The 13,333-nt window shown below is 41.0% G+C and overlaps 1 pseudogene; it reads right to left on the bottom strand.

Moving 5' to 3' along the window:
* Positions 1 to 4,895: 4,895 nt before the first annotated feature.
* Calm1-ps2 (calmodulin 1, pseudogene 2) lies at positions 4,896 to 5,597 on the bottom strand (annotated as a pseudogene).
* Positions 5,598 to 13,333: the final 7,736 nt, after the last annotated feature.

Here is a 13,333-nt window from a genome sequence, read left to right as displayed (position 1 = left end):
CTTAGGTGATTCTGACAAGAATGCCCTCCTTACCGGTCTTGGAATTTACATTTCCAAAAACAATGTAATTCTGTCTTAGGTAAGTGGGGCACTGTACAGAAAATTACCTCTCTTTGCCACCAACCTGTTAGATTAATAACTCTTGGGGATCCATTTTTAATTTCGAGCCATGTATTTTGGCTGCCAACATGTTGTTGTTGTTAGAGGCAAGTTTTATAACAATGGGCGGGAATAGAAGTATTCTCAGGACAAGGAGGGCTAACACGATTAAGCTATATAAGCCATTCTTGAAGCTTGACCAAGATGGAAATACTGACCTTAAGTCACGAATCAGGATGATCAAGGATGTGTGGCATTCCTGGGCTGAGTTTACTTTGAGCTTTGTAGTCCTTAAATTCATGGTCTCTTTACACAAAGTTCAATTATCCAGAGAGGAGTTGGAATTATGCCAAATACCCTGCGAGTGTCTTTGACTTTTCCATTGGTATTTGGCATGGCATTCAAGATGACTTCTTATTCTTAAACGCTGAACCTCCTCTCCAGTAGTTTGAATAGTATCAATAAGAGCTCCAATTTGTTGTTCTAGATGTCTGCCTGAGTCTTCTTGAATACTCAGAGCATTAGTAACATTTTTTTTTCTCAATGATTAACAAAAGTAGCTGTCTTAACGTCTCGTCTCAAATCAACTGCAGACACAATTACATTTGGCTAACTGCTGCTAGCTGTTAATGTAATCAAAGCTGCTGTACCAGCAGTGGTCAAGCCCACTACCGTCTCACTTTTGCTTAAAGTCTGACTCACTTCTTCCAATATTTGCAAGGCTTTTTCCAGAATATCAAGATCCTGTAATACTCACAGGCAATAAAACAAAAGCTGGTTGATAGACCACCGTAGCAGACTTGCCAGATTTCAGTACACTAACACAATTAGAAAGTGTACAATCAATACAACTTACATTAAATACCATAGAAGAAACAAAAGTCATTTCGGAATGACCAATTAATAAAAAAAATCCAATTTTAAGGAAACACATACACCCATAGTATTTTTTACAAAGCAAACAGAAATCCCATCACCAAAAAGTCATGGTTTTATTATAAGTTGGCTCCTCTGTCCAGGGAGATCCAACCACGAGAATCTCTGGTCTAGACCACACTGCTGGATGTATCAGTGGTAGGTCAGGAACATAGGCCCAGTACAGCTTCCCTGTCACCATAGTTAGGGCACTTAGCAAGCTCACAGTCAGCATCATTCTCTGTCCCAGCATCAGCATGTCTCACCAGTCACTCTGGCAGCTAGCAGAAAAAACACAAACATGTTCTCTTCCCTATATTAATGCCTGATCAGGATCATGACATATGCCAGTAAGTGGATCCTTCCATTTCACCTAGGCATAAGTTGTAGAGTTCCTTGGCATCCAAATTTTTTTTTTTATTAACTTGAGTATTTCTTATATACATTTCGAGTGTTATTCCCTTACCCGGTTTCCGGGCAAACATCCTCCTCCCCCCTCCCCTTCCTTATGGGTGTTCCCCTCCCAACCCTCCCCCCCCGGCATCCAAATTTTTAAAGATTTAAATAAATTTGTCTTTGTACGGGGCCATAATTCCTCCCTTTTTAATTTATGAAGATATTGTTTTAAAAATCCAGGGGTCCATTCCATAATACTTTGTTCTTGAGGATTACAAGGAATCCCAGGAATATGGGTAATACTACCCAGCATAGAAAAACAACATAGGTAATGAGTAATTACATTTTTAGTTGCCTCTCCTGTCAAAGCAGTTGCAACAAGAAAGCCTGAGAAGGTATCAGTAGTCACATGCACATATTTTACTTTTCCAAAATCAGAAATATCAGTAACATCCCTTTGCCATAATTGATTAGATACTAGTCCTCGATTCTCTCTAAAATCAATACCAAGCGCATTACCTTCATGTTACAAAGTTTGGATGCCGGTTCTTATATATGAATGCACGATGGTGCAAGCTTTTAATATTTCATTAAAGCAACATTGTTTTAATCCTATCTCTTATAAGTCTGGTTTCTAGGACAAAAATTATCCCAATTTAGAGGTATCTTGAAAGACCTGTTTCCCTGGGTTGGCTCATACCATGTGTTGTTGTCTAGAATTATTCTAACCCTAAATCACCAATTTTAAGTCAACTTTTTGTTACCAATGTTAAAACATTTTAATCATAACCAATAATCAATAATCTATAACCAAGACATGAAGAACATACTTATACATTTAAACAAACATGGAGTGGCCACACATATCTTATATATTTAGACTAGACAAGTTTTCTTACTTCGTCTAGCTCTAATTTTAAGGGAGGAGCACCTGTTGACACAATCACAAAGATTTTCTAGGAGAAACAGCCATCAGCTCCCTTACCATAGAAGTCAGAAGCTGGTGGCCCCTTTAAGAGCAGCTTGTACAGACAATCAACCTCTGGCAGAGCTTCTCCAGCTGTGCTTGACTCCTATCTATAGGTGCAGGGTAACTTATCAGTTTTTGGTGTGCAAATTGAGACTGCCTTTTTTTTGGAAATGAGTTAAAACTAAATCAAAGGGTGGACAGCCACAGCTGATAAAAGTCTTATCCATTTTTTCTTTTGAACATGAAACATGGAACAACAATCACAACAAAAAAACACAGACAAACTGACAGACATGGACAGATTGGTGCACCGAGGACAGACAATAGAAAGGGATGAGAACTAAATGTGCCAAAGGGACCCAAATATCCTACCTAAGGGGCCCAGAACCAGAACCAAGCTTTCCTCCAGTGGGAGTCAAAGGAGGAGAAGGATGTTTCCTGACCTCCCTCTTGTCCCTAGGAGAGCTCTGGAACAGCTTCTGTTCACTTTCCTTCTCTTTTAACAAAGCATCCTGGACAGGGGGGACATTTTTTTTTGAAACCCATTCTCTCTCTCATGTAAACTGTCTCTAATCAGGATCCAAAGACTAAGAGCATCTATGAGAATTATCTCTGCTCCTCTATGTTCTATCATAACTCTTAACACATAGACAAAATACATCCTACCATTACCTAGTCATTACCTTGACTTTTACAAAATTTATTCACTGCTGGCCGAAATCTTTTATTTTCCATTACCTTTCATTTTTCTTTACTTTTCACTTTCCTCTTTGAGTGCTCCTCTCTCGGCAGTGTCCTTCACTGTATACCCTCCTTACTTGAGTCCCACATTGGTCGCCATCTGACCAAGCCAGCTCAGTCAGTCAGCAGGGTCTCAAGAGAGGGAATGAGGATTGAAGAAGCAAAGACAATTAGACAAACATTATAACAGGACTCCAGCCAGTGCAGAGGTTGAAGCAGCTTTATTTCTCATTAGCTTGCTTTTATATCATTCTAGGTATATCCAAAAAAACAAAAAACAAAAAACAAACAAACAAACAAAAAAAACCCCAAAAACCCCATGGTCAGTTCTTAGATCAAAGAGACCACACAAGAAAATAATCAAGCAGAGTAGTAAGCAAAAGGATCAAATGAGGTAATAATTAAGTAAAGTAGGAAGCAAAGAGATCACATTAGGTAGTAATTCAGCAAAGTAGTCAGCGAAGCCCCATGTCCCTTGTTTCTAGTATTCTTTTCTGAGCCCACTTCCTTGTCCAGGACCAGTGACAAATGCCAAATTCCTGGGAGTGGCACCAAAAGCTCTCAATATCTCCCCCTTTATTTCTTAAACAAGATTGCACCTGTCTTAGATGATTCTGACAAGAATGCCTTCCTTACCCACCTTGGAATTTATATTTTCAAAATGTCCATATCAGTCTCTCAGTTGACTGATGCATTTATTATTGAGAGACTAAACTGCTTCAAATTAAGGGTGACTCTTTTTTTTTTAAGTTAATGGTCTTTTTATTGGACAAAAATAAAAGACTAGCATTTACAACTTGGAATGGACATAAATTATAATTTCCTGAACAGCAATGTTGATGTGTCCACAGACACAGCCTACTCTGCTGGCTCCAAGTCAAGGTTCACAAGGTTTTAAAACAGAGAGTCCAAAGATGCTCCCTTAGTAAACATTTCTTATTAAAATGTGTGTGATTTGGTGACAGCCTTGTTCACTTCACTCCAATGCAGTGCACACAGTGGTGAACCATCACACTCGGGCTCGCCACCAGGGTGTCACTGTCACCATGGGATTGGGGCACTAGAAGAGGACTGTCCTCCTTCTAGGGCTGTGTCTCAAAGTTTAGCCTTCACCCGTTTCCTGCACATCATCCTGAGGTAAACCAATTTTAAATGTTTGTTTGCGGTAAACTGGCTGCTGAGATTTATCTGAACAGTTGAACTAGAAGCCATCTGAGAGTTTGAATTTGTCTTTTCCATTTTTCAGTTTTTTTTTTTTTTTTTTGGTTCTTTTTTTCGGAGCTGGGGACTGAACCCAGGGCCTTGCACTTCCTAGGCAAGCGCTCTACCACTGAGCTAAATCCCCAGCCCCCCATTTTTCAGTTTTAATACAAAGGCCTGACTGTGCTCAATCACCAAGCTGCATGCATGAGAAACTGGCCAGCCCAGACAGTATGTTAAGCATTAGCAAATGGAACTTGAAGGAGTTCACTAAGTGCTTCCTTATAAGGTAGTACGAGTATTTATACTGTAAAACTCATGTAGGGAGCTTGATCTTTAGGAGGCAGGACCACCAACCAATACGTGCAGATTTTGTGTATGGACAGAAGGTACTTTTGACATTCAGTTTTGCTAGATACAAACAGAATGAAGAAATGAACTTTTTTCTTTTTTGTAAGAGGTAAGTAAAAGATTTCAACTTGATTCTTCTAGAGGGGGAAAGTAGTTGAAAGTAGGTCTTCATTTTGAAGTCATCATCTGTACGAATTCTTCATAGTTGACCTGTCCGTCTCCATCAATAGTCCGTCTCCATCAATAGTCCGTCTCCATCAATATCTGCTTCTCTGATCATTTCGTCTATGTCTTCATCTGTTAACTTTTCCCCTAGGTTTGTCATGACGTGGCGCAGTTCTGCTGCACTGAAGTAACCATTTCCATCCTTGTCAAAGACTCGGAATGCCTCGCGGATTTCTTCTTTGCTATCTGTGTCTTTCATTTTTCTAGCCATCATAGTCAAGAACTCTGGAGAGTCAATGGTGCCATTCCCGTCGGCATCCACTTCGTTGATCATATCCTGCAGTTGCAGCCTCGGTTGGGTTCTGACCCTGAGACCGCATGACAGTCCCCAGCTCCTTTGTTGTGATGGTGCCGTCCCCATCTTTATCAAATAGGGAGAAAGCTTCCTTGAATTCAGCAATCTGTTCTTCAGTCAGCTGATCAGCCATGGTGCGAGCGAAGGAAGGAAGAGCGGAGCAGAGCAGGCGAGGGTGGCTGCACCAGTGCAGGGGCTGTGATCGCCTAGGTGTCTCCGCTGCTGCTGCTAACCTAATGTGCTACCTGCATTGTGCGCTGAGCCTCAAGCCGCCGCCCGACTTCCGAGTAACCCGCACCACAGACACGAGACTCCCAGCACCACTGCCCAAGGGTGACTTTTAAAGCTGTTAAATTGATACACCAAAACTGTTACAATGAGCAATAAAATGGTCATCGAGTAAATTGGGAACAAGTTTGGAAGTTAACAAGCATTAACTTGATTCTTTCATTATACGGTGTTGAAAAGGATCACTGTCTTTTTGGGAGGGGCGGGAAGGGAGATACCGCTGATTAAACCAAGGCCTGGACCCACAGGCTTGGGAAGTGCTTTACCACTGAGCTATGTGTCAAGGCCTCTGCTCACTTGCATTTCTGGGACAGTCTTACTAAGCTGCTAAAGCAGTCTTGATTCTCCGAAGCCTCCTGAGCATCTGGGAGAATGGACCCGAGTAATCTGTCATGGCTGCAACTCTTGAGCAAAGAAACGACAACATTTTGAATAGTAATGCAAGATGGAATGAGATTAGATTATATTGAAATCCTGCTCTCACGGTTTCGGTATACTGACACATCTTAAAAAGTGTTTAATTTGAACTTCTACTTGGGTTCTGATTCTTGTAAAAAAAAAAAAGAGAGAGAGAGAGAGAGAATTTTTTTTTTTTTTTATTAACTTGAGTATTTCTTATATACATTTCGAGTGTTATTCCCTTTCCCGGTTTCCGGGCAAACATCCCCCTCCCCCCTCCCCTTCCTTATGGGTGTTCCCCACCCAACCCTCCCCCCATTGCCGCCCTCCCCCCCATAGTCTAGTTCACTGGGGGTTCAGTCTTAGCAGGACTCAGGGCTTCCCCTTCCACTGGTGCTCTTACTAGGATATTCATTGCTACCTATGGGGTCAGAGTCCAGGGTCAGTCCATGTATAGTCTTTAGGTAGTGGCTTAGTCCCTGGAAGCTCTGGTTGCTTGACATTGTTGTACATATGGGGTCTCGAGCCCCTTCAAGCTCTTCCAGTTCTTTCTCTGATTCCTTCAACGGGGGACCTATTCTCAGTTCAGTGGTTTGCTGCTGGCATTCGCCTCTGTATTTGCTGTATTCTGGCTGTGTCTCTCAGGAGCGATCTACATCCGGCTCCTGTCGGTCTGCACTTCTTTGCTTCATCCATCTTGTCTAATTGGGTGGCTGTATATGTATGGGCCACATGTGGGGCAGGCTCTGAATGGGTGTTCCTTCAGTCTCTGTTTTAATCTTTGCCTCTCCCTTCCCTGCCAAGGGTATTCTTTTTCCTCATTTAAAGAAGGAGTGAAGCATTCACATTTTGATCATCCGTCTTGAGTTTCGTTTGTTCTAGGCATCTAGGGTAATTCAAGCAGTTGGGCTAATAGCCACTTATCAATGAGTGCATACCATGTATGTCTTTCTGTGATTGGGTTAGCTCACTCCGGATGATATTTTCCAGTTCCAACCATTTGCCTACGAATTTCATAAACTCGTTGTTTTTGATAGCTGAGTAATATTCCATTGTGTAGATGTACCACATTTTCTGTATCCATTCCTCAGTTGAAGGGCATCTGGGTTCTTTCCAGTTTCTGGCTATTATAAATAAGGCTGCAATGAACATAGTGGAGCACGTGTCTCTTTTATATGTTGAGGCATCTTTTGGGTATATGCCCAAGAGAGGTATAGCTGGATCCTCAGGCAGTTCAATGTCCAATTTTCTGAGGAACCTCCAGACTGATTTCCAGAATGGTTTTACCAGTCTGCAATCCCACCAACAGTGGAGGAGTGTTCCTCTTTCTCCACATCCTCGCCAGCATCTGCTGTCACCTGAGTTTTTGATCTTAGCCATTCTCACTGGTGTGAGGTGAAATGAGAGAGAGAATTTTAAACCACAGGATGTCAAAGTTTCCACTTCAGATTTTATAACGATGAAAAGCTCTGAAGCCTGTATGACAGCAGCTAGAGTCCTCTTTGATGTGGAAAGGATAAAGATATAAAGGTGATGATGAAGAAGAAGAGAAATGATCAGGGAAAAGGTGGTCTCTCGAATATGAACATATTGACAATCAAACCTTAGGAAGAGAGATTTGCTTTATAAAAGCCTTAACACTATTTTTTTTATGAATGGTTTTTCAGAGGCTTCAATGGTAAGTCAAAGAGTTGATTGCTCCAGACCACCAGTCAGTGTTCATAACTCAGGGTAGAAGTTTCTCTTCTTAGGTTTTCCAACTGTATGGGTCTAAAGGCGCATAAAGAAAGTGTGCTCTGGATTTGAACCCACCACCAGTCCCCAAAGGACCCTGATCCCTTCCTGTCCAGAGGCCTCACTGACATTTCTATTTCCTTTAAGTTTCTAATTTTTTAATTAAAAGTTTTCCATACAATGTATTTTGATCATTTTTTCCCTCCCCCAAGTACTCCCAGGTGCTCTCCACCATCTCTCCAACTTCATGTAAGTTTGTTCTCTCTCTGTCCCCAAATCCCACAAGAAACAAAAACAAACAAATAACAAGCAAGCTATGCAGAAACAAAAATAAGACAGGGAAAAATGGCAAAACAAAGCAACAGGGAAAAAAAAGTTAATAAACGTACCATTGAATTTGTTTTATGTTGGTCAACCATTTCTGGGGCCTGTCCTGAAGTGTGGTTCATAAACCTAGTGATATTGCATTGGAAAATATAGATTTTTTCCTTTGCCATCCATTAGTTGTCAACTGGAGACGGCTTCCGGTTCGGCTTGGGAGTCCTGTGTCAAGTTCCTCCCCTTAGCCCCTGGACCCATACTGGCATGGACCTTGCAGGTCAGGTGCATGCTGCCATAGCTTACCCCTTACCTGCCTACTCCCATCTCATCACCCTAGCAATCCCCTACTCTGGGGCATCGAGCCTTCAGAGGACCAAGGACCTTTCCTTCTACTGATGCAAGATAAGGCCATCCTCTGCTACATATGCAGCTGGAGCCTTGGGTCCCTCCATGTGTACTCTTTGGTTGGTGTTTTAGTCTCTGGGAGCTCTGGGGAGTCTTTCCATGGGTTTGCAAACCCCTTCAGATCCTTTAGTTCTTTCCCTCATTCCTCCTTTGGGGACCCCTTGCTCAGTCCAATGGTTGGCTGTGAGCATCCACAACTGTATTGGTCAGGCTCTGGCAAAGCCTCTCAGGAGGCAGCTATATCAAGCTCCTGTCAGCAAACTCTTCTTGGCACCCACAATAGTGACTGGGTTTGGTGTTTGTATATGGGATGAATCCCCAGGTGGGACAGTCTCTGGACAGCCTTTCCTTCAGTCTCTGCAGCATACTTTGTCCCTGTATTTCCTTGAGGAGCAATTCTGGGTTAAAAATTGAGAGATGCTTGGGTGGCCCCATCCTTCAACTGGGGTCCTTGTCTAACCTCTGGATATGGTCTCTACAGGTTCTCCCTCCCCTTTGTTGGGTATTTCAGCTAATGTCATGTCCGCTGGATCCTGGGAGCCTCTTGACTTCCTGGCATCTGGGACTTTCTGGTGGCTACCCCCAGTTCCCCATCTCTCATTGTTATACTCCTATGTTCAATTTCCTGACCCTCTATCTAACATTCCTATCTCCACCCATACCTGATCCTACTCCCCTTGCCCCCCTCATCTCTTCCTCCCAAGTCCCTTCCATGCTCTACCTTCCATGAGTATTTTGTTCCCATTTCTAAGAAGGATGAGGCCTCCACACTTCAGTCTTCCTTCATCTTGAGTTTCATATGGTCCATGGGTTGTATCCTGGGTATTCCAAGCTCTGCCTAATATCCACTCATCAGTGAGTGCAAGCCTTGTATGTTCTTTTGGGACTGGGCTACCTCACTCAGGATGATATTTTCTAGTTCTGTTCATTTGCCTAAGAATTTCATGAAGTCCTTGTTTTTAACAGCTGAGTAGTACTCCATTATGTAAATGTACCACATTTTCTGTATTCATTCCTCTGTTGAAGGACATCTGGGTTCTTTCCAGCTTCTGGCTATTGTAAATGGGGATACTTATGAACATAGTGGAGCATGTGTCCTTGTTGTATGTTGGGGCATCTTTTGGGTTTATGCCCAGGAGAGGTATAGCCAGGTCCTCAGGTAGCACAATGTCCAATTTCTGAGGAACCTCCAGACTGATTTACAGAATGGTTGTACCAGATTGCAATCCCACCAATAATGGAAGAGTGTTCCTCTTTCTTCACATCCTCACCACCATCTGTTGTCACCTGAGTTTTTGATCTTAGCCATTCTGACTGGTGTGAGGTGAAATCTCAGGGTTGTTTTGATTTGAATTTCCCTGATGACTAAGGATGTTGAACATTTCTTTAGATACTTCTCAGCCATTTGATATTCCTCAGCTGAGAATTCTTGTTTAGCTCTGTACCCCATTTTTAAATAGGGTTATTTGATTCTCTGGAGTCTAACTCCTTGAGTTCTTTGTATATATTAGATATTAGCCCTCTATCATATGTAGGATTGGTAAAGATCTTTTCCCAATGTGTTGGATGTCGTTTTGTCCTAATGACACTGTCCTTTGCCTTATTGAAGTTTTGCAATTTTATGAGGTCCCATTTATTGATCGTTAATCTTAGAGCATAAGCTGTTGATGTTCTGTTCAGGAAATTTTTTCCTGTGCGCATGTGTTTGAGACTCTAACCTACTTTCTCTTCTATTAGTTTGAGGGTATCTGGTTTTATGTGAAGGTCTTTGATCCTCTTGAACTTGAGCTCTGTACAAGGAGATAAGAATGGATCCATTTGCATTCTTGGACATGCTGACCTCCAGTTGAACCACCACTATTTATTAAAAATGCTGTCTTTTTCCCACTGGATAGTTTTGGCTTCTTTGTGAGGGATCAAATGACCATAGGTGTGTGGGTTCATTTCTGGGTCTTCAATTCTATTTCATTGATTTAACTACCCGTCTTTTTACCAATACCATACAGTTTTTATCGCTATTGCTCTGTAATACAGCTGGAGGTCAGGAATGGTGATTTTTCCCAGAAGTTCTTTTATTGTTGAGGATAGTTTTTGATAACTTTTGGTTTTTGTTTATTCTGAATGAGTTTGCAAATTTCTCTAACTCTATGAAGAATTGAGTTGGGATTCTGATAGGGATTACATTGAATCTATAGATTGCTTTCTGGAAGATGGCCATTTTTACTATATTAATCCTGCCAATCCATGAGCATGGGAGATCTTTCCATCTTCTGAGATCTTCTTCAATTTCTTTCTTCAGAGACTTGAAGTTCTTGTTATACAGATCTTTCACTTGCTTGGTTAGAGTCGCACCAAGATATTTTATTTGTGACTATTGTAAAAGATGTCATTTTTCTAATTTCTTTCTCAGCCTGTTTATCCTTTGAGAAGAGGAGGCTACTGATTTGCTTGAGTTAATTTTATACCCAGCCACTTTGCTGAGGTTGTTTATCAGGCTTAGTAGTTCTCTGGTGGAACTTTTGGGGTCACTTAAGTATACTATCATATCATCTGCAAATAGTGATATTTTGACTTCTTCCTTTCCAATTTGTACCCCTTTGATCTCCTGTTTTTGTCTAATTGCTCTGGCTAGAACTTTGAGTACTACATTGAATAAGTAGGGAGAGAGTGGGCAGCCTTGATTAGTCCCTGATTTTAGTGGGATTGCTTCAAGTTTCTCTCCATTTAGTTTGATGTTGGCTACTGGTTTGCTGTATATTGCTTTTACTATGTTGTATAGGCCTTGAATTCCTGATCTTTTCAAGACTTTAAACATGAAGAGGGGTTGAATTTTGTCAAATGCTTTTTCAGAATCTAATGAGATGGTCATGTGGTTTTTTCTTTGAGTTTATTTATATAGTGAATTATGTTGATGGGTTTTCTTGTATTGAATCATCCTCTAATTCCTGGGATGAAGTCTACTTGATCACGGTGGATGGTCCTTTTGATGTGTTCTTGGATTTGGTTTGTGAGAATGTTATTGAGTAATTTTGCATTGATATTCATGAGGGAAATTGGTCTGAAGTTCTCTTTCTTTGTTGGGTCTTTGTGTGGTTTAGGTATAAGTGTAACTGGGGCATTGAGTTTGATCATTTCCTGATGTCTATTCCTCTTGGGTGTATTTGCTTCTTTTTGTTATAGAGCGTTAATATAAGCTGTTAATATATGCTCTCTCTAGTTTCTTTTTGGAGGCACTCAAAGCTATGAGTTTTCCTCTTAGCACTGTTTTCATTGTGTCCCATAAGTTCAGATATGTTGTACCTTCATTTTAATTAAATTCTAATGAGTCTTTAATTATTTTTATTTCTTCCCTGACAAAGTCATCATTGAGTAGAGCATTGTTCGACTTCCATGTGTATATGGGCTTCCTGTTGCTTTTCTTGTTTATTGAAGACCAGCCTTTGTATGTGACGATCTGATAGGATGCATGGGATTATTTCAATCTTCGTGCATCTGTTGAGGCCTGTTTTGTAACCGATTATATGGTCAATTTTGGAGAAGGTACCATGAGGTGCTGAGAAGAAGGTGTGTACTTTTGTTTTAGGATGAAATGTTCTATAAATGCCTGTTAAATCCATTTGGTTCATAACTTTTTTTTTTTTTTTTTGGTTCTTTTTTCCGGAGCTGGGGACCGAACCCAGGGCCTTGCGCTTCCTAAGCAAGCGCTCTACCACTGAGCTAAATCCCCAACCCGGTTCATAACTTCTGTTAGTTCCTCTGTGCCTCTGTTTAATTTCTGTTTCCATGATCTGTCCATTGCTGAGAGTGGGGTGTTGAAATCTCCCACTATTATTGTGTGAGGTGCAATGTGTGCTTTGGGCTTTAGTAAAGTTTCTTTTATGAATGTGGGTGCCCTTGCCTTTGGAGAATAGATATTCAGGATTGAGAGTTTATCTTGGTAGACTTTTCCTTTGATGGGTATGAAATGTCCTTCCTCATCTCTTTTGATTTTTGGTTGAAAGTCAATTTTATTCGATATTAGAATGGCTACTCCAGTTTGTTTTTGGTGACCATATGCTTGGAAAAAGCTATTTTCAGCCTTTTAGTCTGAAGTAGCGTCTGTGATTGTTGTTTCCTGTTATTTTTGTTGTTAGAGGTAGAATTATGTTTGTGTGTCTCTCTTCTTTTGGTTTTGTTGAAAGAAATTACTTTCTTGCTTTTTCTAGGGTGTCGTTTCCCTTCTTGTGTTGGAGTTCTCCATCTAATATGAAAGGGACTTTTTTTTTAAGAGAGAAATTGTGACTTTCTTTTCTTTTTTTTATTTTTTTCTTCATCTTTAATAAATTTTGTATTTCTTATTTACATTTCAAATATTATTCCCTTTCCCGGTTTCCAGGCGAACATCCTCCTAGCCCCTCCCCCTCCCCTTCTATATGGCTGTTCCCCTCCCCATCCTCACCCCATTACCGCCTTCCCCCCAACAATCCGGTTCACTGGGGGTCCAGCCTTGGCAGGGTCAAGGGCTTGCCCATGAAAGGGACTTTTAAAGGGCTTCCTAAATCCTTTCTGTTAAAACAAAACTCAGGGGAAATGTTCTGTGTAGTTAAACACAGCCACTTGGTGGCGCCAAAAAGTAAGATCAGCCCAGTATAGACTAGGTTTGAGAAGTAACCTTAACCCTTACAAAGAGAAATGGAAAGATAAACAGGCACTTTTCGAGAAAGGTATAGTGCTTTCTGTGCATTTTTCCTTTAAAAGCAAAACGAAGATGGCCTGTAGTCCAAGAAGCAGGTACAAACTGGAGAAACCTCTCAATTCTCTTATCCTTGACCTATTTAGACTCAACTGCTATGGCTTTCCAGTATGTTCCTTGGCGACTAGACTGAAAAGCAGTATCTGATGTTTACAGAGCGCTGTACTATGTGCTTCAAACGGTTTAGCATATAAATCTTTCCATTTTTATTTTTTTGTGAGTTTTTTTTCCAAGTCCTTACCACATCGTAGTTAGAACAGTA

The sequence above is a fragment of the Rattus norvegicus genome, chromosome 1 (assembly GCF_036323735.1).
Source record: "Rattus norvegicus strain BN/NHsdMcwi chromosome 1, GRCr8, whole genome shotgun sequence".
Classification (NCBI taxonomy): domain Eukaryota; kingdom Metazoa; phylum Chordata; class Mammalia; order Rodentia; family Muridae; genus Rattus; species Rattus norvegicus.
The sequence above is the reverse complement of the archived record's forward strand: the minus strand, read 5'-3'. Positions and strand labels throughout refer to the sequence as shown.